At 47.3% G+C, this 23201-nt stretch overlaps 1 protein-coding gene across 4 annotated transcripts in view; it reads left to right on the top strand.

Annotated features, from left to right (window-relative positions):
• Positions 1–23201, top strand: part of MED27 (mediator complex subunit 27) — a 247206-nt gene that overhangs the window by 163501 nt on the left and 60504 nt on the right.

Genomic DNA, 23201 nt, shown 5'->3' with positions numbered 1-23201 from the left:
TCTCTGCAGTGTGCTCTCACAGCAGCCCTGAGGTGGGTGAGGCACGGAGAGGCGGAGGAAGTTGCCCAGCTTGCCCAAGGCACGTAGCAGGTAAGTAGCAGAGCTGGGGTTTAGTTAGTCTCTGCCAGTTTGACTCCAGAGTGCACATTCTTTCTGTTCTACTGCCTGTCCTCCTGTTTCTGAATGTTTCCAAACCGCTGTCAGATCTCTGAGAATCTTATCATGCCTTCAAAGCTTACCATCTTGATTTTGTTTGTTGTCATCAAATTGTGTTTGAGTGTCTGGCTTCCACAGGACCTTGGCTGTCACAAAGGTAAAGGAAGGTGCCTAGCCCCTGCCCTTCTGTTCTCTTCCTGGAGCAAATCCCCCATGAAATGGTGAGTTTCCCCAGGAAAATCTCTTTCTTGGTTCTTGTCATCTTTATGACCAACCTACACAGCATATTAAAAAGCAGAGACATTACTTGGCCAATAAGGTCCGTCTCGTCAAGACTGTGGTTTTTCCAGTGGTCATGTATGGATGTGAGAGTTGGACTATAAAGAAAGCTGAGCACCAAAGAATTGATGCTTCTGAACTGTGGTGAGACTCTTGAGAGTCCCTTGGACTGCAAGGAGATCCAACCAGTCCATCCTAAAGGAGATCAGTCCTGAGTGTTCATTGGAAGGACTGATGTTGAAACTGAAACTCCAATGCTTTGGCCACCTGATGTGAAGAGCTGACTCATTGGAAAAGACCTTGATGCTGGGAAAGATTGAGGGCAGGAGGAGAAGGGGACGACAGAGGGTGAGATGGTTGGATGACATCACCGACTCAATGGACATGAGTTTGAGTAAACTCTGGGAGTTGGTGATGGACAGGGAGGCCTGGCGTGCTGCGGTTCATGTGGTTGCAAAGAGTCGGATACAACCGAGTGACTGAACTGAACTGACCTGAACTTCCAGGGCTTAGCAATATGCCTGGCAGAAAGCGGGGCACTCCCTTCCTAGCTGTGGGATGAATGAATGAATGGATACAGGGCCTGAGGAGGTGCTGTGAGAGCACATATTCTTTGTCTTTGGCCAACTGAGCACTGCCTGAGTTGGGTGCCTCCCGGGTGTTGAGAGACTCACTGGACTCTGGTGCTTGTCAGAAATGTCTGTTCCACTCCAGAGCTACTAGGGTGACCAGGACTGGGGTGTCTGATTCAGATGGGGTTGTGGTCCACACCTTGAGAAACCCACTGCTGCCCAGTGAAAATACAGACCATAGGAGAGACTTCCCAGCTAAACCATCGAGGAAGGGCTGAGATTCGGGAAGCCAGTAAGAGGCCTTCCAAGCAGGGAGAAATAAAAGTGAAAAGAGAGACTTGTTTTTAGATCTTAGAGAAGTCTGCCCCTGCCACTGTGAATATAATAGTTCTAATAATTGCTACCACTTCCTGTGCCTGCCATGTGCTGGGAACTCTATTTGGCTCTTAAATATACGCCTATTAATTTGGTTTTCACACCAACCCCTCAACACAAGATGTTATCACCATCTTATAGACAAGAACATCGAGACTCAGAAGGTTAACTCACTCGTTCAAGGTCACACGTAGTGGTAGAGCTGGGATTTGAAGGGAGATCTGGGAAGCACCAGAGTCAAGGTCTTTTCCGTCATCCTCCGCGCTGTCCATGAAAAGGTCTCATGGACTCAAAGAAGTACAGGAAGCTCCTAGTACATGTAGGGAGCTGGAGGAAATGTACTGAAATGAGTCAAGTTTTCTTGAAAGTGCCTTAAAAGAATAATGGTTTTGATAGCATTTAATTTTGGTCAGAAATACTTTTTGAATATACTCCTGACTTTCCCAGTTCTTTTTTCTTCTTTCACACAAGCTTTATCAAATGATTGTTTTGTTGATAAATTTAGTGTGCAGTTGGGACTTACATGTAGATTATACCTACCCTCAAAGGGAGAGAGGATTTTATAGTTTCCATTCATTCTCATTAAAATCAGAACATTTGCATCTTAACTTTTACATCTTGTTCCAGGAATTTTAAGCAGTCTGATTGTATGGAAGTGGGTCGTATTAATTGCAAATGGGCTAGACATCTGCTCAGTAACACGGAATGATTTTTTTTAGCTCGATTTTGTTTTTATATATGATCTACCAGAGCGATTAAGTGAAGGCTGTATGAGCTGCTGTTACAAGACCAGGATTTTCAGAGACTTATAATGATACAAATGAACTGAAGAGTGAATCTTTGAATGGTCTTGAACTGAGAGCAATTAAACATCTTACAGTTGATAAATTTTTGTCCACAGTCTGTTTTCCATTGTTGGGCCTCTGTTGGTCTGGTGTGCAGCGAGCCCAGGTCCCTTGGGCTCTCGGTTCTGGGGTGAGTGGTGCTGTGCTTTTTCTGCCTGTGGGGAGGAAACTAGGCAGGGAATGAGCTGAGGTGGAGCATCAGACTGGAAACACAGGATCCAGCCTGCAGGGGACTGGCTGAGTAGGCTGGGTATTTCTTTCCTGGTAGTAACCTAACAGTGTTTCCTAAGGTGGATTTCTTGCAACACGAATTCTTTGTATATGTGTGTGTGTGTGTGTGTGTGTGTGTGTGTGTGTGTGTGTAATGGAGCTTCCCAGGTGGCGCCAGTGGTAAAGAACCTGCCTGCCGAAGCAGGAGACGTAAGAAATGCAGGTTTGATCCCTAGGTTGGGAAAATCCCCTGGAGAAGGGCATGGCAACCCAAAAATTCTCCAGTATTCTTGCCTGGAGAATCTCATAGACAGAGGGGCCTGGTGGGCTACAGTCCATGGGGTTGCAAAGAGTCAGACACGACTGAAGCGACTTAGCATGCCTATTTGTAACGTATTTATTTATGGTTGCGCTGGGTCTTCCTTGCTGTGTTTTTCTAGTTGCAGCTACTCTGTTGCGGTGCCTGGGCTTCCCGTCGCAGTGGCTTCTCTTGCGGCGGAGCCCGGGCTCTAGGCACACAGGCTCAGTAGTTGTGGCACTTAGGCTTAGTTGCTCCAGGGGATGTGGAATCTTCCCAGACCAGAGATCAAACCCGAGTCCCCAGCGTTGGTAGGTGGACTCTCATCCACGGTACCACCAGGGAAGTCCCAGAACACGACTTCTTAAGGAGGGTGATGTGGACAGTAAGTTTCGGAAGCACTCACTGGTTAAACCATCCTAGTTAGGCATGTTCCTTCATTGCAGCCTTTCCAGCACCTTTAATATGCCCATGTACACTGTGCATCTGTAAGAGGAGGACAGTGTCTACACAGTTTCTGGGACACACTTGGCCAGAATCCCCCTTCTTATTGATCTCAGATGGCCTCGGCCCTCAGCAGCCTGAAGCAGGACCTGAAGTTAGGCCGAGGCAGTGAGAGCATGAATCTTAGCCACCAGGGCCCAGAGGCCAGTGACGAGACCCTGGGCCTTCAGCTGTGTAGACATGAATTTCCAAATAGAGACGGAAAGTGTGAAACAAGTAGTGTTTATTAGGAGGAGAAAGGGTGTGTGTGGATAGACACGTGGGCGAGCTCAGAGAGTCACACCCTTATGGTGGTTTGAATCACTTATATGGGGCGTTTCTTCCAGATTTTCCTTTGCCCAGTCATCTTGCTTTGCCTGGTTCTGAGTCTGTATTTGGTTTAACTCAGGATCCTCCCCTGTGTGCGTGCATCTCTTGGGCAAGATGGATTCTAGTGAAGAGGCCTGCGGGTGGGTTGGCATTGCTCCCATTTTGGCCTTTCTGTACATGTGTATTCGGGAAGGTCTCCTTGACCTTGAGGAGGAGAAGTATGTGGCCTCTTGTCTCAGCAGTTCCTCCTCCTTTGCATCTTGGAGTGTCCGTCCACAGGGGACAAACTGGCTGCTGCTCAGCCTGGGGCCCATCTATCTCTTGCCTCGTCATGGGACTCAGTTCAGGATATGTTGCCATGGAGAATGTCCCAAGTTTTATCTTAAAACCAGGAGCTGGGGAATCTGGTTGAGGCTCCCTGGTCAAATAGTTGAATACAAAGTCTCAAGTCCACAGGGCAGCTGCCTCAGCCATCTTGCCCCTCAGGACCTCCTAGGACCTGTTTTGCTTTTTTTTTGTTTCAGAGTTGTGGATTCCAAGCCAGTGGCACCACCGGCCCAGTCAGGGAGCAGGAGGGAAGCCAGGGCCCGTGTGCATCCATGCATGTGTGTATTTGACAGAGAGGAAGATGGTACAGAGCTTGGCAGCAGTGGTTAGGGAAGGACAAGTAAAATACACAAGAGACGAAAGAGTTGTTTGCTAAAGGGGTCTCCCGACCCTGGTCCCGCACCTGCTACCCGGAGGGGCACAGTCCATGTTTGTTGAATGAATAAATTGTTGGTACTCCAAGCCCTTCGCAAAAAAGATAGCTAATGTTGGGACAGCATCATACTCTGTTTCAGTGGAGTTTGGCTGCCAAATGTGTGTAATCTTTCACTCACCTGGAATCAGAGGTGAAGCCACCAGAACTTTTCTTTCCCTCACTTCACCGAGGCCCCTTTCCTGGAGCTCTCTGCCAAGTACTGCCTGGCCGCAGAGCACGCGTCCCTGGATGTTATTATTCTAGGGGTGGGAATGGACGTGAGCCAACTGATCCACACCTTTACTCCTTCTCTGTTGGGACCAGTGATAGAAAGCTAATAAATGTGAAGTGGTGACTTGGAAAGGAGCAAAGCTAGTCGACTCAGAAGAGGGGTGAAGGCCACAGTGTGAACCTATGACCTTGACCTCATTAGCCTCAGGCCTCTGAAGCACCAGCTGGTGGTGATGGTGTGATGCCTGTCTTACTGCTGAAGTCCTCCTCCTGCTGCTCAGTGCTGCTGTCTTCCCATCTCATCCCCTCCTTCTGCAGAGCATGGCTTGTTACCCAAAGGAAGGATCGCTGGCTCACCCTTAATATGGGGAAATCATTTAGAGCACTTAATTTGTGTTGACTCTTTATTGGTGCACTATTGCAATTAAGTTAGATTAATGAAAGGTAAATTCCAGTCTATACATGAGGAAAAAAAAAATCTCTTGTAAAGATCCTAATTAGTATGTGTGTTTACTTAGTCTCTCATGGTTTAATTGCATCCCATCTTGCTATTTACAAACAGGCATCATTAAAGAATAATGAGTGTGTGACAAGAGCATTAATGCTAGCAGCAGATGAGGTGACTGGCGGCCGGTGGGGAGAGGGAGCTGGGTGGGTGACGTCTGCCGGTTTGTGTTATTTCCCGATGAAGGAGAACGCAAGGCGGGAGGACGGAACAGACACTGCGCAGCAGCAGCTCGTCCTTTGACGGCAGAGCCTTGGGCTGCTTTTCATCCGCTGCTACAGTGTCAGCTGGAAAGGTGAACACACACTCTCAGGATTGTCTCAGGACCTCAGCCAGCAGCGTTTAGGTTGGAGCTTTCTTTTCTACCCCGCGTTGCAGGATATCTGCACCTGAACTCCGTGAGGGTTCCCTGGGATGCTGAAAAGGCCACCCAACGCGGGCCTTTCCTCCTGCAGTCCAGCTCTTCTCCTCCAGCAGCCTCTTTTTGAAAAATATCCAGACGTAAAATAAATTAAGCAATAGGCTTGTGAGATTTCCCTACTGCTGCTGCTGCTGCTGCTAAGTCACTTCAGTCGTGTCCGACTCTGTGCGACCCCATAGACAGCAGCCCACCAGGCTCCTCCGTCCCTGGGATTCTCCAGGCAAGAATACTGGAGTGGGTTGCCATTTCCTTCTCCCTGGCATCCTTCATATCATTCCAATTTTACATAATTTGCAGTTGTTCCTCAAAATTACAAAGCCGTTTTATCTTTTTAGGTGGATGTGTGTGATCATTTCTAGTCTATTCTAACCTGGACTAAGGGTGGGGAAGCTGAGAGTCCACGTGGGATAGCAGTGAAGTTGAAGGAAGAACAACCCAGAAGAAGCCAGGTGCTATAGTGTCTTCCTCATTTGCTGCTTGATTCTCTGGTTCACAGTACAGAGTAAGCACTTCTCTAACGTCAACCCTGTGTACGAGACAGCAAAAGAGACACTGATGTATAGAACAGTCTTATGGACTCTGTGGGAGAGGGAGAGGGTGGGAAGATTTGGGAGAATGGCATTGAAACGTGTAAAATATCATGTATGAAACAAGATGCCAGTCCAGGTTTGATGCACGATACTGGATGCTTGGGGCTAGTGCACTGGGATGACCCAGAGGGATGGTATGGGGAGGGAGGAGGGAGGAGGGTTCAGGATGGGGAACACATGTATACCTGTGGTGGATTCATTTTGATATTTGGCAAAACTAATACAATTATGTAAAGTTTAAAAATAAAATAAAATTAAAAAAAAAAAAAGAAGAAGCAAATGTGGGACAAAGGTGGTGAGTCTGAAGAGAAGGTGTCCTGGAGCCCGGGTTGCCTTCCTTGTTGGAGTCAGGCTCGGGAATACCTGCCTCAGTTTCCCCTTACATTATGGTTATCATTGCAAGCAGGCTTGTGAGTATGTTCTATATAAATGTAAATTGCCACTATTCAGACTATATTAAAGCTTTAGCTTTCTCTAGGGATTCCTGGGTGAGCTGAAGTCCAGGGTTTAATTTATTTAAAATCAGGTTATAGGAATTCAGTTTTTAGTACATTTTATGTTTTTTTTTTTTTAAAAAGAGAAACTATAGTTTAATTTTAAGCTACCCTAAATAGAAGCCTATATTTTTTTTTTCCAGTGTTCTTAGTACTGCCTGTATCTAAGGGCACAGCAAGCCGCATTATCAAACACAGAAGGGCCCAAACAGGCCTCTGTGGCTGTCTCTTTTGTTGTTGTTAACTTGCAACTATTCCATTTTCAGCTCACAGAACTGTGGGGCATATTGTCCCATTCATATTAATTGGATTTTAAAGTGACCTTGTCCAGGTATTGATTTGAATTAAAATTTTCTACATCAAGGTCAAGTTGGCACACATTGTACAGTCGAAATATTAAAAAGCCAAGTCCTGCCTAACAGGGTATCGACAGAAGTGGAGATGCGACGGGACCGTGTTTGCCTCAGCGGACACTGTGGTCCCTTCCACTGCAGGCGGCAGATCTGTGTGGGGGTCACTTTCACCTGGACTTGCGTCGCCCATCAAAGGGACGGTTCCTGTTTAAGTCCACAGACTCACCTTTTCCCAGGAAGAGTGTCCCTGAGCAACTCAGAGCTCCGATAATGCTGCTCAGGTGCGCGAGTTTAGGGTGAAGTTTCAGCTCATCTGAATTCACCCAGGCTGCCTTGAAAACGAGGGCCTGATACGATCGTTCGTAAACTTGAACTATCTAGCCCTGACCTCAGCCGTGAGTCCCAGTTTCCAAACTGCCTGTTTAATATCTCTCTGCTGAGACATTTCAGAAATAATCTTAAACTTCATAAAAGTGAAGTAGTTTTCCCCTCTCCCTGTCTTACCGCTCTGCTTCCCCCTCTTATCTCATTAAATAGCAAAACCATCTATCTGGTGCTCAAGCCAGACACCTACAAGCTTCCTTAGTGTCCCCCTTTCTCTCACCCCCAAGCCCGTCTCTCAGCAGACCCTGTCTTCAGTTCCTCTTCATTCTCTCTGGAATCACTCGGCATCTCCTGCGCCCTGGCTCCAGTCAGAGCTGTCACCGTCCTCTCTTGTGGCCCCCATTTCTTCTCTTGATCTCGCCACCACGCAACCAGGGACATGTTCTTTAAAGCATGCACATCAGCCGTGCCATTTCTTGGCACTGACTTCCCTTCACCCTGAGCACAGCTACATCCCTTGTCAGAGCTGCTGCCACCAGCAGACCTGGCCCGTCCTGGCCTGGCACCTGCGCTCTGCTGCCCGCCCCGCCCCGCCCCCAGGCCCCCCACACAAGGCCTTCGCTCCAGCGCCCCCCACGGCTGGGCCCTCTGCAGGAGTCTGCACAGCCCAGCCCAGCCCAGCCTTGGGCAGCAGGTGTGCACCCAGTGTGAACCTCTCCCCTCACCAGCTTTATTGTCTTCCCAGCCCCACGCGGGTCTCGTAGTTTTCTTTACTGTCTGCCCATCCCCATCCCCAAAAATGCACCCTCCTGAGGCGCTTCGTTCACTGCTCTGTCTCTAATCCTTAGACCAGTGCTTGGCACAACAGTGGATGTCCAAGAAATATTTGAGTGAATTGAATGAACAAGGGAATAATCGACTCATCTGGTCTAAATGTCATCTTGGGGCACACATTGGTATTGCCTAAATCTCTCTTTGAGCTGTCCCCTTTCTGTTTATTTCCCTTAAAACTCCTTGCAAATTATACATTTTTATTTACATACAGATTTGTTGCCTTTCTTCTCCACTAGACTCTTAGCTCTCTGAAGTGTTTCATCTGCTAACCTAATGCCTAGCCTACACTTGTTTCAAATTAACAAGTAATTGTCAGATGGAAGGTTGGGGGGACTGGAAGGCAAGTCATTGCCCATCTAAGGCAGCTCCACGTTCCAGTATGTCCATCTGTCGGTCCATCTCCCCTCCTTTCCCCCACCCTTCATTCGTTCCCCATTTCTTCCGGCACAGCCACCTTCTCACCGGAGAACTGGTTCCAGTTCCCAGTCTTCTCCATGTTCTCCAATCCAGGTTCTAGAAGGAGGCAGTGTACGTCGCCTAGCCAGCATGGGGAGAGCCTTCTCTCAGACCGGTGTAGGGCAGCCTTTGGACCTGGTACCTCCCCCTGGGCCATCTGCTTCTGCCCAGGACAGGAAATAGCAGCTGCTTCCTGGGCAGCAGGCCCACCAGTGAGACAGGAGCGCTGGGTGCAGTGGCTCTCCTGCCGCCATGTGCAGCGTGGGGGACAAGTAAAGGGTGTGCGTGCACGGGGATTCCTCTTCACGTCCCTATGAGAAGCTTCACGTTTCAGCCTGTTGGAGAAAACAGTGGTCGGCGTCTCCTTTTGTCAGCGAACCCATTTCTACTTCACTGCCACATCTTTTTGGAATCTCGATGCCCTGTTTTTATACAGCCATCACATTCTCCTTTTTCCCAGAGGGGTTTCTGTTATATACTTGAATGTATGTTTTATAAATGAAAACGAACTAATTCTGTTTTGACAATTCGGGGGTTTTTCACAACACTGCTTCTTTACATCGTGTGTGGATTTTGTTGTGGTTGAGAGGAACGGGAAGCCAGATGAGAGGGGAGAACTGTGAGAAAGGTGGCATTCAATCGTATGAAATGCAAACTTACTTCTTAAACCTTCCGTGTCATGAAAATGGCTAATGAGGCCTGGAGAAGGAGGAGGTCCTCTCTGCTGAAACTCCCCTCCCTCCGGGGCAGTTTTGACTATTGAAGAGATGAATGGATGCAGGAAGAGCAGAAGTACCCTGAGCGTTAACATTGATGGCCCCTTGGGAAATGATTCAGAGTCACTCATCCAGGGAATAAGCCACCTAGTGAAAATAAACCTCATCTTATCAGGCAGGTGCTTCATAATTGTTAAAAAGAATGACTTGCAGCGATACTAACAATTGCTCCCACGTGGTGAGTGACAGTAGCGACTCCCCTGGACACTTCATAGCCCCAGCCATCCAGTCCTTACAGAGGGTTCTATTTTAGAGACAAGGAAGCGAAGCTCACGGAGGCTGGTTTTCCCCAACCCACGCTGGTTTACCACGCTGCTCTGTACGTGGCAGAGGCAAAATTTGAACTTGGGTCTCTCAGGCTCCAAAGCCCCGGCTCTCCCCCCGCCCCCAACCCCTATGCTGTCTGTCCCCCGTGACAAAGGCAAGGAGGCAGTAACCCAGCCTGATGGATGGCAGATGCCAAGTTTGAATCCCAGTGCTAAGCCCTTCCAAAGGCTGGTGTCATTTCCTCCTCCCAAAAGCCTCATCCTGAGTCTGCAGGCCAAAAATCTGGGAAGTGACAGTCCAGGGAACTTGCCTCAAGTCACACGGCCATGGGGCTTCCCTGGGGTCCAGTGGTCAAGATTCTGTGCTGCCACTGCAGGGGGCACGGGTTTGAACAACTGAGATCCTGTAAGCCGTCTCATATGGCCAAAAAAAAACAGGTCACACAGCACCGGGAAGAGGCAGAGCTGAAATCTAAACTCGGGTTTACTTTTTTCCCCAGTCTATACATGTTAACACTCGAGCTTGCTTGCCTTAGTGGCAAGTTGATTTTCTAACTTGTTGGTAGACAGAACCTAAAGTGAGTTTATCTGCCTTATGTCTCCTGGGTCTTTGTCAGAAGGGAAGATGTAACTCACCTCTTGAGGCTGTAACAGCTCCTCAGCTCCAGTCTAGTCCATCATCCCTGGAAGTTACCTTCCAGTTTGATTTTCCCTTTCTGAATCACACTGCATTGAACTGAGTTTTATCATCAGAGATGCACTTGAACCCCCCACCCCCACTGCCCGCCCCGACCCCGCCCCGTCGCATTGAGCAAAAAATAAGTGACCTTCAGCGTAGGAAATACTGGTTTTATCTTAGAGGATCCCTCGGTCTGACCTCCTGGTTTCCGTGTCACGTAGCCCGTTTCTTGTGGCGGGCTCGTTACTGTCCAGCTCTCTGCAGTGCCAGCAGCCTCGTCCAGCCGTGACGGCAAGTTTGTTGTCTCTGCGTCCGCCTGGCAGAGCCGCAGCCTCTCAGGGTTGCTCTGTGTCCATTTCCCCTTGGCTGTTTCCAGTTTTACGGTTTTCCTCGAAAGAAGCAGGAGCCGGTTTCCCTTGAGCTCCCGGTCCCCCTTGGCTGCACCTGCTTTGGGAAGCCTGCTGTGAGGACAGCCCGCCAGCACGGTTCTGCGGACGGCACACACCTAGCAGCTGTGCAGAACTCAGAGCGCCAGGTTCAGAGAGAAGCGAAACAGCAGAACACTGAGATTAGTCAAAGCCAGTGTTTTAGTGGCGTCTCATGGATGGGGTTGGGGCTTCCCTGGTAGCTCAGTGGTAAAGAATCCACCTGCCAATGCAGGAGAGGCAGGAGAGGCATCTTCGATCCCTGAGGGGGAAAAGATCCCCTGGAGAAGGAAATGGCAACCCACTCCGGTATTCTTGCCTGGAAAATCCCAGTCAGACAGGACTTAGTGACTCGACAGCAATTAACAATAGCTGGGGTCAGGAGTGTGAGTATAAAACCATTTGGGAAGGAGGCCAGGAGCTGTGTGAAGCAAGATTTTGAGCCACTTACCAGAGTCCCCGAATATATGACTGGAGTTAGAGGATTAGATGGTCCAAGGCTCTGTGGTCGCCCTGTCTTACGATTTAGAGATGCTGCTGTGGGGCCAGGGACCCGGCACAAACAGCGGAAATAGTGAACAGCAGGCCCCGCGCAGAAACCTTAGCTTCCTGCCGTTACGAATGAGAGTAAGACACCTGCCTGGGGCGCAGCACAGGGTTCTCAGATGGAGGAGGGAGCCGCAGCCCTGTGGGCACACCCTGGTTCTTGTCCTCGAGTCAAGTATGTGTCCACACTGTTCAGGGAAGACCCCCAGGTGTCAGAGGAAAGTTTGGAGGAACGTTTTTTCCAGATCACATTCCAAGAACATCTCCTGGAGGAACGTTCTGTGGGACATCATCTGGGGAGTGCTCATCCGTATAACCCCTCCTTTCAAGACGTGGGATGCATTGGACAGGCGCCCAACAAGCATTTTCCAACCGCTCAGTGACACAGCACCTTCTCCCCAGACTCCTCGGGTACATTGAGCCGCACGTGCTGAAGCACTGTGCCCCCCATTACTGCAGGCACAGCTCACTTTAACCACTTTCTTCAAGGTTGATTGTCATTCAGTCACTAGCTCGTCTCCGACCCTCAGCAACCACATGGACTGCAGCATGCCAGGCTTCCCTGTCCTTCAGTGTCTCCTGAAATTTGCTCAGACTCATGTCCATTGAGCTGGTGATGCCATCCAGCTATCTCATCCTCTGTCGTCCCCTTCTCCTCCTGCCTTCGATTTTTCCCAGCATCAGGGTCTTTTCCAGTGAGTCGGCTCTTAGCATCAGGTGGCCGTAGTATGGGAGCTTCAGCTTGAGCATCAGTCCTTCCAATGAATATTCAGGGTTGATTTCCTTTAGGATTGACTGGTTTGATCTCCTTGCTGTCCAAGGGACTCTGAAGAATCTTTCTCCAGCACCACAGTTCAAAAGCATCAAATTTTTCAGCACTCAGCCTTCTTTATGGTCCAACTCTCACATCCATACATGACTACTGGAAAAACCGTAGCTTTGAGAGCTTTATGGACCTTTGTCAGCAAAGTTATGTCTCTGCTCTTTATTACACCTTCAAAGCGGGAACCGTATTTGATACCTCTTAACCTCTCAAGGCTTCAGTTTACCCCCTTGAAAATGAGACAGTTGAAAGTGACTTTTTTAAAACTCCAGCTCTAAAGTCACGTAAATCTGCATCAGTGTCCTAACCCAGAGCTTCACGTAATACATACACTTATATACTCAGTGAATAAATGCTTATCAGGCTCGTTCCCTTTATCCCCATCTTTCTTTGTAATTAGCACAAAGGGGAAGGTTCTTGGTTCCATACTGAGAAGAACTGTTCCTGAACCTCCTGTAGGTGCCCAGGTGCCCCTCCCTCTCTCCCTTCCCCTTTCTAAGTATACTTGGAAAAACATCACTGCAAGTACAGCAGACCCCTTGTAGACACTTCCACAGTAAGCTTTTCCCTTGTTTGTACCTGGAAAATAATGTTTGTGTACACATGCGTGTATGTGGTTGGTTTTCCCCCAGTGTATCCCTTCCCCAAAGCAGAGCTCAGCCATGCGTCCTTTGTCTTTGTGACAGATACTGTGCTGCCCACTTCACTTCCCAGTCACGGGGTGTATGCTGGACCTGAGGGTGCAAAGAAGCCATTGGTCAGCTCGTCCCCCCTGCATCCTAGACAGCTCTGCTTAGGCTCAGGGTGCCTGCTCCCTGCACAAGCCCAGGGGTTCAGGTTGCAGGTGATTGGCTCCTCTCCCCTTCTCAGCTCACCTGGTCTTAGCTACAAGATTTGTTACATTTGCATTGGGTAGCAGTTGGTGGCAGAGCAGAATGAAATATTTTTGCTATCCTCAACTTGCCTCCCACTTTGCAGCTTGCCTTGCCATAGTGAACTAGAGATTTTTCCAATGTCATACCGCTTGGCAGATGAATGCCAGAGAAGAGACAGAGAAGACCACCCATTCAGCTCCCACGCCCCTGCAAGGGGAGGTGCTCTGACAGGTCTCTAAGGGCACTTCCTGGAAGAGTGACGGCCTGCTGGGCAGACCCCCAGCAGCTTCATCTCCAAGCGCACCCTGGTTCTCTCTGGAGAAGCACAGTGCTCCCCTTGACTTCACGACTTGCCGTGTGAATGCACGGAGACCAGCACTGGAGGGCTGGTGAGAGAGCTGCTCAGTGCAGAGGGTTACCTTGGCAACCGCAAGCCCGCTTCATTACCAGATGGCATTAGTGTTATTTGTGGGATCCCATGGCAGTTGCCAAGCACAGACCTGTAGCCCCATCTCTGGACATTTTGCTCCGACCACAGCCAGCACTGACTAGTACGTAGAACAGTGTCCGTCGGCCGGTATATGGTGCCCCACCATATCAGTCTGCCAGAACTCCAGGGTCATTACAGCCTGCTGCGTGCAAGTGTGTTAGAACTGGCACAGTCCAGACACGAGAATATGAATCATGATAGAGTGCCATGCAGGCTGGAAAGAACATTAGGCGCACAAAGCCCCTTCTCGAGGGCCAGGGGATGAAGGGCTTACGGACCCTCTCAGCTGCATCACCTCTGAGTTGAACGAAGACTGAGGGCTAGAGCATCGTATGACTCAGCATGCCGTCGGCCACGTGTCTCCCAAGGATCATCCCATCTCGTTGCTCCGCAGGCCCCTCTGTGCTTCACAGCTGAGTGAACAGGCACCAGCGGTGGCTGGACTTCCCTAGGTCGCCCTGCCTGTAAGTGGCAGGTGTGGCAGAGTCCAGTGCACTTGACCTTCATAGTCAGTGGCCTCCTTTGGAAGTCAGCGAGGTCAGCCCCCGTGGCAGCCTCATCCTGTCCCCACAGCACCCGCACCTCAGGCTTACCAACTCAGCAGCCATTTAACAGGAGCATGCTTTTGTTCAAACTTCAGCGCCCACACAGCTGACACCCCCTCTCTGCAGCATCCCTTTCGCCCAGGTGTGACAGCACGAGGGCAGATTAGCATAAGTGGTAGTTTCACTGGACCAGAGGCAGTGACCGTGCTTGTTCCAGCTTTGATGTTGACTGGCTTCAGATCATTTCACCTCTGCAAAGTCCAGATGAGGGTGTGGGCCGAGCAGTGAGGACTGCCCCAGGAACGTAGTCTGTGCCGGGCCCTCTGCCGCACCCGTATCAGTGAATCGACTCCTCGGGGTTGTTCTCAGAGGGCACTCTTGGTATCTCCATCAGATGGAGGAAACTGACGTCCAGAGAAGGCAAGTGATGGGCCAAGCTCTCCCGTAGCAGAGCCCAGACCTCATTCCAGATGCACCTGGTTCCAAAGCCGCGAAACGGTGAGCTTCAAAATCGCATGTGTGGTTTCATTGTGACCACGTTAAAATGCAAAAGGCCATAAATCTGTGCATTTTCAGCCTAGTTGAGTACCAGAGTCCTTTCTGACTATAAAAAATGAGATTTGATAAACTTCGTAGCGCATGACAGGTTTGAGAGAGAATAAAAGTGAACCGGAGCCAGACTTCATAGCACTGAATGTCTGGAAGCATCCAGCTCAGGAACAGCATAGCCGAAGAGATGCTGGTGGTGAGCCTCCGACATGCGTGCGCCCTCCCTTACGGGTGAAGCCGCGGCACAGGAGCGGGGCGTGGAGAGTCTGTCTCAGGACTCCGGAGCGACCAGGCAGGGGACTGGGGGGAGTGTGACTGGCTGAGGGCGGGCATGGAGGTGGGAAGTATGATTGGTGAGGGAGCGGTATGCCGGTAGAATCTCGTGTTTAGAAAAGAAAACACTTAAACCTCAATATATAAATGAACATAGGAAAAGAAAAAAAGGGGGTGGTAAAGGAAAAACTATCCTAGCCAGATTCATAAAATGCAAAACAAAAATTTTAACCTGTCGAACAATGATCTGCCCCTCTCGCCCTGGTTGTGGCCTTGAAATACCATTTCCCACGAAAAGAACCAGAGCTGCTTATGGAAATGGCTGATCCGTGACCTCAGGTGGGACTTGTACAGGACAGGCCTGGAGTATCGTGTACAAGACAGCAACTGTCACAGAGACCACGGTTACAACCCGACAGGCCTGGAGTGCCATGCGTCGGAGAGCAAGGAAGCCGCCTCGGAGACCAGGGTTACGACCTCACAGAGATGCCCGTAGGCCACAGACAGGACGATTTGAGCGCCCGTGCAAAGAATTGCATCAGATACATATACCTCAGATCTGCTTCCCTTTTTGAGTTTATGCTAATGTTAAGGGGGAAAAGCTAACCCATTTGTTGATACATTGGAAGTAAACTAGAGAACTAATGTGTTATTTGAAAACTGGCAGATAAATGGAAAGAACTGACCTTTTAACTTGTCTTTCCTATATAATAAATTCACCCATGAGGTGACCAATTAGTAGGTAGGTGGAGTTTTTCTTTACAAAAGTATTCCAGCTAATACCTGAAGGCTGGGTTATCCCCTTGGAGTACGACCATCTGTAACCCCTGGTGAATTTAACGGGTCAGCAGCTGCCAGCGTCACACACTGAGATGCCTGACCTCCCATGCTTCCTGTTGGCAAACTGACACCCCCGTGAAGCAGGCCTGCCAAAAATAACAATAACAGTAATCAGGCCCGCATCTCATACAATTACCAATTTATAGGAAGTACAGAGTAAGAAAGACCATGTAAAGTACACCACCAGGACGCCATCAGCAAAATCCAGGCTGGAAAACTCTACAGAGAAAATGAGCCAGTTTCTTCAACAAATAAAATGGGAGGGAGGGGATAGAGAGAAATTTTTAGTTTAGGAGAGACTTTTGAGACATCAGCCAGTCACGGGGTGTGGACCGTATTCAGATCCCAAGTCAAGCAAACTTTTTTAAAATGTGGCCTTTGTGAGACTGTTGGAAATTTTAACACTGACTGGCCTGCAGATTTGATAACACTAGAGAATTCCTATTGTTTCAGATGTGGATTGGTAGCACAGCTATCTGTTTTGTTTGTTTTCAAATCCTCCTCTTTCAGAGATCCAGACTGAAATATTTACAGATAAAGTGATATCTTGGCTGTTATTTGTTTCCAAATAAAACAGGAAGGGAAAAGTAGGTGCTGCTGCTGCTGCTTAGTCGCTTCAGTTGTGTCCAACTCTGCGACCCCACAGACGGCAGCCCACCAGCGTCCCCCGTCTCTGGGATTCTCCAGGCAAGAACAATGGAGTGGGTTGCCATTTCCTTCTCCAGTGCGTGAAAGTGAAAAGTGAAAGTGAGGTCACTCAGTCGTGAGGGTGTAGGTAAAACAAATCTGCCAAGAGTTATTGCCATTGGGGTGGGTCCAAGGAGGTTCTTTATACTATTTCATTTACTTTTGTATGTTTTCTTTTAAGGCTTCCATAATAAAAACTTTAAAGAAAGTAATTAAGTCAGTACTTCGGGGCGGGGGGTGGATATTATTTTGTTCTGTTGAGGTTTGCTTGTTGTTCAGTCCCTAAGTTGTGTGTGACTTTTTGTGAACCCATGTACTGCAGCACGCCAGGCCCCTCTGTCCTCCACTGTCTCAAGGAGTTTGCTCAGATTCACATCCATCGAGTCAGTGATGCTGTCAAACCATCTCATCCTCTGCTGTTCTCTTCTCCTCTTGCCCTCCATCTTTCACAGCATCAGGGGCTTCTCCACTAAGTTGGCTGTTCACATCAGGTGGCCAAAGTATTGGTGCTTTAGCATCAGTTTTCCAGTGAAGATGCAAGGTTGATTTCCTTTAGGACTGGCTGGTTTGATCGCCTTGCTGTCCCAGGGACTTATGTTTTAATAGCACCCATTGCTGATGGGAGTGGAGAGCAGACAGTAGTGTTCTTAACCCTTACGGTTAGCAGTTGGTAGATTGTATCAGAAGCTGCTAAACATTTGTACTGGTCACCCCGGTAAATTACAGCTCTACAAACCTATCCTCAGGAAATAAGCCCAAACACAGCAAAAGCCAGGTGAACAAAAGTACACATTGCAGCCCAATATTAATATTAGGGGAAATTTGGAAGCGACTAATGTCCAACAGTAGGTTAAAGAAATTACAGTATATCCACTCAGTAGAATGCTAGACCCACATGTCTTGCCATTTTTGAAGACTGCACAGCAATATGGAACAATGCTTACCTCATAATTTTAAATAAACTTTTGACTTGAAATTATATATTTAGTTTCAGTTATAAACGTGAAAAATTCAAAACCCATGAATCTTTGATAGTACAAAGATTGAAAGGAAGTACCCCAAATGTTAATGGTGATTCTCTTTGGATGGAAAGACTATAAACAATTTATTCCTTTTTTCTCTAATTTTCAATTGCCCCCTAGTAAGCCTTTATTAACTCTTACTATTAGTTAACTTTAAAATATCAAAATTCTCTTTTTATGAGTTAAAGTCAGCTAGATCTTGCTTCTTTTAAGGAAACAGTTGCTCAGTTTTCTGCTTATTAGCAGAAATTCTAAGAAATTCTATGCTTATCAGCAAAGAGAGTTAAAATATGTTGGAAATGGTAGCCCCGTTGGAGGAGGTGTGCTGGACCGTCACTGTAGCCCAGCAAGAGACAATTAACTTCAGTGCTTATAACTTCAGTGCTTATGACTTTAATTCTGTTCAGTTCAGTCGCTCAGTTGTGTCTGACTCTGCAACCCCATGGACTACAGCACACCAGGCTTCCCTGTCCATCATCAACTCCCGTAGCCTGCCCAAACTCATGTCCATCGAGTCAGTGATTCCATCCAACCATCTCATCCTCTGTCATCCCCTTCTCCTCCTGCCTTCAATCTTTCCCAACATCAGGGTCTTTCCCAGTGAGAAAGATCACATAGGTGGCCAAGGTATTGGAGCTTCAGCTTCAGCATCAGTCCTTCCAATAAATATTCAGGACTGATTTCCTTTAGGAATTGTTGATATTAATATTAATTAGTATATTAATATGAATATTGGGCTGCAATGCATACTTTATTTCCTTTAGGAATTGACTTCGCACTCTAGGATGTCTGGTTCTAGGTGACTGATCACACTATTCTGGCTATCTGGGTCATTAAGATCTCTTTTGTATAGTTCTTCTGTGTATTCTTGCCACCTGTTCTGAATATCTTCTGCTTCTGTTACGTCCATAGACCTTTAGGATTGACTGGTTTGATCTCCCTGCAGTCCAAGGGACTCTCAAGGCTCTTCTCCAACACCACAATTCAAAAGCATCAATTCTTCAGTGCTCAACCTTCTTCATGATGCAAATCTCACATCCATACCTGACTACTAGAAAAACCATAGCTTTTTATCTAGATGGACCTTTGTCGGCAAAGTAATGTCTCTGCTTTTGATTATGCTGTCTAGGTTGCTCATACCTTTCCTTCCAAGGAGCAAGCGTCTTTTAAGTTTGTGGCTGCAGTCACTGTCCACAGTGATTTTGGAGCCCAGGAATATTTGCTACTGTGTGAGATGAGTGCAGTTGTGCGGTAGTTTGAACATTCTTTGGCATCGTCTTTCTTTGGGACTGGAATGAAAACTGACCTTTCCCAGTCCACTGGGAAGTTTTCCAAATTTGGAAAATTTGGTCACTGCTGAGTTTTCCAAATTTGCTGACATACTGAGTGCAGCACTTTCACAGCATCATCTTTTAGGATTTAAAATAGCTCAGCTTGAATTCCATCACCTCCACTAGCTTTGTCCGTAGTGATACTTCCTAAAGCTCACTAGACTTCACATTCCAGGATGTCTGGCTCCAGGTGAGTGATCACACCATCGTAGTTATCTGGATCATGAAGATCTTTTTTGTACAGTTCTTCAGTGTGTTCTTGCCACCTTTTCTTAATATCTACTGCTTCTGTCAGGTCCATACTGTTTCTGTCCTTTGTTGAGCCCATCTTTGCATGAAATGTTCCCTTGGTATCTCTAATTTTCTTGAAGAGATCTCTAGTCTTTCCCATTCTATTGTTTTCCTTTATTTCTTTGCATAGATCACTTAGGAAGTCTTTATCTCTTCTTGCTATTCTTTGGAACTCTGCCTTCAGATGGATATATCTTTCCTTTTCTCCTTTGCCTTTCACTTTTCTTCTTTTCTCAGCTATTTGTAAGGCCTCCTCAGACAACCATTGTGCCTTTTTGCATTTCTTTTCCTTGGGGATGGTTTTGTCACAGCCTCCTTCCTGTACGATGTTACGAACCTCCATCCATAGTTCTTCAGACACTCTATCAGATCTAATCCCTTGAATCTATTTGTCACTTCCACTGTATAATTGTAAGGGATTTGATTTAGGTCATACCTGAATGTTCTAGTGGTTTTCCCTACTTTCTTCAATTTAAGCCTGAATTTTGGAATAAGAAGTCATGATCTGAGGCACAGTAAGCTCCAGGTCTTGTTGTTTTTGCTGACTGTATAGAGCTTCTCCACGTTCGGCTGCAAAGAATATAATCAGTCTCATTACGGTACTGACCATCTGGTGCTGACTATGTGTCGAGTCATCTCTTGTGTTGTTGGAAGAGGATGTTTGCTATGACCAGTGCGTTCTCTTGGCAAAACTCTGTTAGCCTTTGCCCTGCTTCATTTTGTACTCCAAGACCAAACTTGCCTGTTACTCCAGGTATCTCTTGACTTCTTAATTTTGCATTCCAGTCCCCTATGATGAAAAGGATATCTTTTTTGGGTGTTAGTTCTAGAAGATTTTGTAAGTCTTTATAGAACCATTCAACTTCAGCTTCTTCAGCATTAGTGGTTGGGGCATAGACTCAGATTACTGTGATATTGAATGGTTTGTGTTGGAAATGAACAGAAATCATTCTGTTGTTTTTGAGACTGCACCCAAGTATTACATTTTGGACTCTTTTGTTGACTATGAGGGCTACTCCATTTCTTCTAAGGGATTCTTGCCCACAGTAGCAGATGTAATGGTCATCTGAATTAAATTCGTCCATTCCAGTTGACTTTAGTTCACTGATGCCTAAAATGTTGATATTCACTCTTTCTGTCTCCTGTTTGACCACTTCGAATTTACCTTGATTCATTCCAGGTTCCTATGCAGTATTGCTCCTTGTAGCATCGGACTTTACTTCCACCACCAGTCACATCCACAACTGGGCGTTGTTTCTGCTTTGGCTCCGTCTCTTCATTTTTTTTTGGAGTTATTTCTTCCACTCTTCTCCAGTAACATATTGGGCACCTACTGACCTGGAGAGGTCATCTTTCAGTGTCCTATCTTTTTGCCTTTTCATCCTGTTCATGGGGTTCTTGAGGCAAGAATACTGAAGTGGTTTGCCATTCCCTTCTCCAGTGGACCACGTTTTGTCAGAACTCTCCACCATGACCCGTCCGTCTTGGGTGGCCTACACAACATGGCTTCTAGTTTCATTGACTTAGGCAAGGCTGTGATCCATGTGATCTTTTTGATTAGTTTTCTGTGATTGTGGTTTTCATTCTGTCTGCCTTCTGATGGATAAGGATAAGAGGCTTGTGGAAGCTTCTTGATGGGAGGGACTTCAGTGCTTATGACTACCAAACTATAACTGGGTTCCTTTCCTTCCCTTGCTTCCTTCCAAGACTACACGTAAATTAAAGGCAGTTTCTGTTCCTGCCTTGGCGGTTTATTGGCATCCTTAAATAGTGATTTCTCATTTTACAAGAAATGACCCATTAAATGTTACATGGTATAGCAGAATTTAGAAGTACTATGCAGATGTAAGATGCTTTTATTAACATTCTCTTAAATATAAACAAAAGTATCATGTCTTTTTCTTAACCTTTTTGTATTCTGTACCATTGAGGGCATATAGAAATACAGATCAACTCAGCATTATTGAAGGAACCTGGTATTAGTAATGTTCACCAACACCCAGGACTGATCAAGGGGAGAAACTGTTGTTGGGGACAGTAGGGTGAGGATGATGCTGTGAAAGGGCTGCACTCAATATGCCAGCAAATTTGGAAAACTCAGCAGTGGCCACAGGACTAGAAAAGGTCAGTTTTCATCCCAATCCCTAAGAAAGGCTATGCCAAAGAATGCTCAAATTACCGCACAGTTGCACGCATCTCACATGCTAGCAAAGTAATGCTCAAAATTCTCCAAGCCAGCCTTCAGCTGGTACGTGAACCATGAACTTCCAGATATTCAAGCTGGTTTTAGAAAAGGCAGAGGAACCAGAGATCAAATTGCTAACATCCGCTGGATCATTGAAAAAGCAAGAGAGTTCCAAAAAAACATCTACTTCTGCTTTATTGACTATGCCAAAGCCTTTGACTGTGTGGATCACCACCACAAACTGTGGAAAATTCTGAAAGAGGTAGGCATACCAGACCACCTGACCTGCCTCTTGAGAAATCTATATGCAGGTCAGGAAGCAACAGTTAGAACTGGACATGGAACAACAGACTGGTTCCAAATAGGAAAAGGAGTACAGTCAAGGCTGTATATTGTCACCCTGCTTATTTAACTTACATGCAGAGTACATCATGAGAAACACTGGACTGGAAGAAGCACAAGCTGGAATCAAGATTGCCGGGAGAAACACCAATAACCAGATATGCAGATGACACCACCCTTATGGCAGAAAGTGAAGAAGAACTAAAGAGCCTCTTGATGAAAGTGAAAGAGGATAGTGAAAAAGTTGGCTGAAGGCTCAACATTCAGAAAACTAAGATCATATCATCTGGTCCCATCACTTCATGGCAAATAGATGGGGAAACAATGGAAACAGTGACAAACTTTATTTTTGGGGGCTCCAAAATCACTGCAGATGGTGACTGCAGCCATGAATTTAAAAGACACTTGCTCCTTGGAAGAAAAGTTATGACCAACCTAGACAGCATATTTAAAAGCAGAGACATTACTTTGCCAACAAAGGTCCATCTAGTCAAGGCTATGGTTTCTCCAGTAGTTGTGTATGGATGTGAGAGTTGGAGTATAAAGAAAGCTGAGTGCCGAAGAATTGATGCTTTTGAACTGTGGTGTTGGAGAAGACTTTTGAGAGTCCCTTGGACTACAAGGCGATCCAACCAGTCCATTCTAAAGGAAATTAGTCCTGGGTGTTCATTGGAAGGACTGATGTTGAAGCTGAAACACCAGTACTTTGGCCACCTGATGCGAAGAACTGACTCATATGAAAAGACCCTGATGCTGGGAAGGATCGAGGGCAGGAGGAGAAGGGGATGACAGAGGATGAGATGGCTGAATGGCATCACTTACTCAGTGGATATGGGTTTGGGTGAACTCTGGGAGTTGGTGACGGGCAGGAAGGCTTGGCATGCTGCGTTTCATGGGGTTGCAAAGAGTCAGACATGACTGAGCGACTGAACTGAACTGAACTGAGGGTAAAAACTGTAGGAAATGGGGAATAAGGGAAGGCTGGCTGGAGGTGGCACCTCCAGAAACAGTCTGCACACTGGAGTTGCAACATTAGGAGTGCTGTTTGCAGGGAGACTCTGGTCTGAGCCCAGAGGGTTCCCTGTAGCCAATTCTGTGATGTCAGAGCTTCACGGAACAGCCTAGACAGTGGGCCTTGGTTTGGGTCCTGTGCCCAGTCTGTCTGTAGGGTCTCATCTAGGAGATGAAAAGAAGAGGCTTGACAAAGTATCGAAAGGGTTACGTGAGCCCCTTAAAGAATGGAAGGTGCTGTCTGTCTTGTGGGCTGAGTCTGTTCAGCAAGCACATCAGGTTGTTTTTCCCCTTTGTGATTGTCTAGTCTCTCAGTTGTGTCTATCTCTTTTGCAGCCCCGTGGACTGTAGCCTGCCAGGCTCCTCTGTCCATTGCATTCTCCTGGCAAGAATACTGGAGTGGGTTCCCATCACCTACTCTAGGGGAGCTTTCCCACCCAGGGATCAAACCAGCGCTTCCGGCATTGGCAGGCAGATTCTTTACTACTGAGCCCCCTGGGGAGCCGCTTTCCCCTGGCGTGTATGAAACTGCACTTTTTACAGCTGGTGTTGGTAATGTCTGTCTGTCTTTGGCCGCACCGCATGGCCTGCCAGATCTGAGTTCCCCAGCCAGGGACTGAACCTGTACTGCTGCAGTGGAAGCACAGTCTTAACCACTGGACCACCAGGGAAGTCCTGGTGCTTAGGTTCAAGAGAGGAAAAACGCTTAAATGCATTTACAGGATCGTGTTCCTTTTTGGAGATAAG

Source organism: Bos taurus, chromosome 11, assembly GCF_002263795.3.
Source record: "Bos taurus isolate L1 Dominette 01449 registration number 42190680 breed Hereford chromosome 11, ARS-UCD2.0, whole genome shotgun sequence".
Taxonomy (NCBI): domain Eukaryota; kingdom Metazoa; phylum Chordata; class Mammalia; order Artiodactyla; family Bovidae; genus Bos; species Bos taurus.
This window is presented reverse-complemented; position numbering and strand designations above follow the sequence as displayed.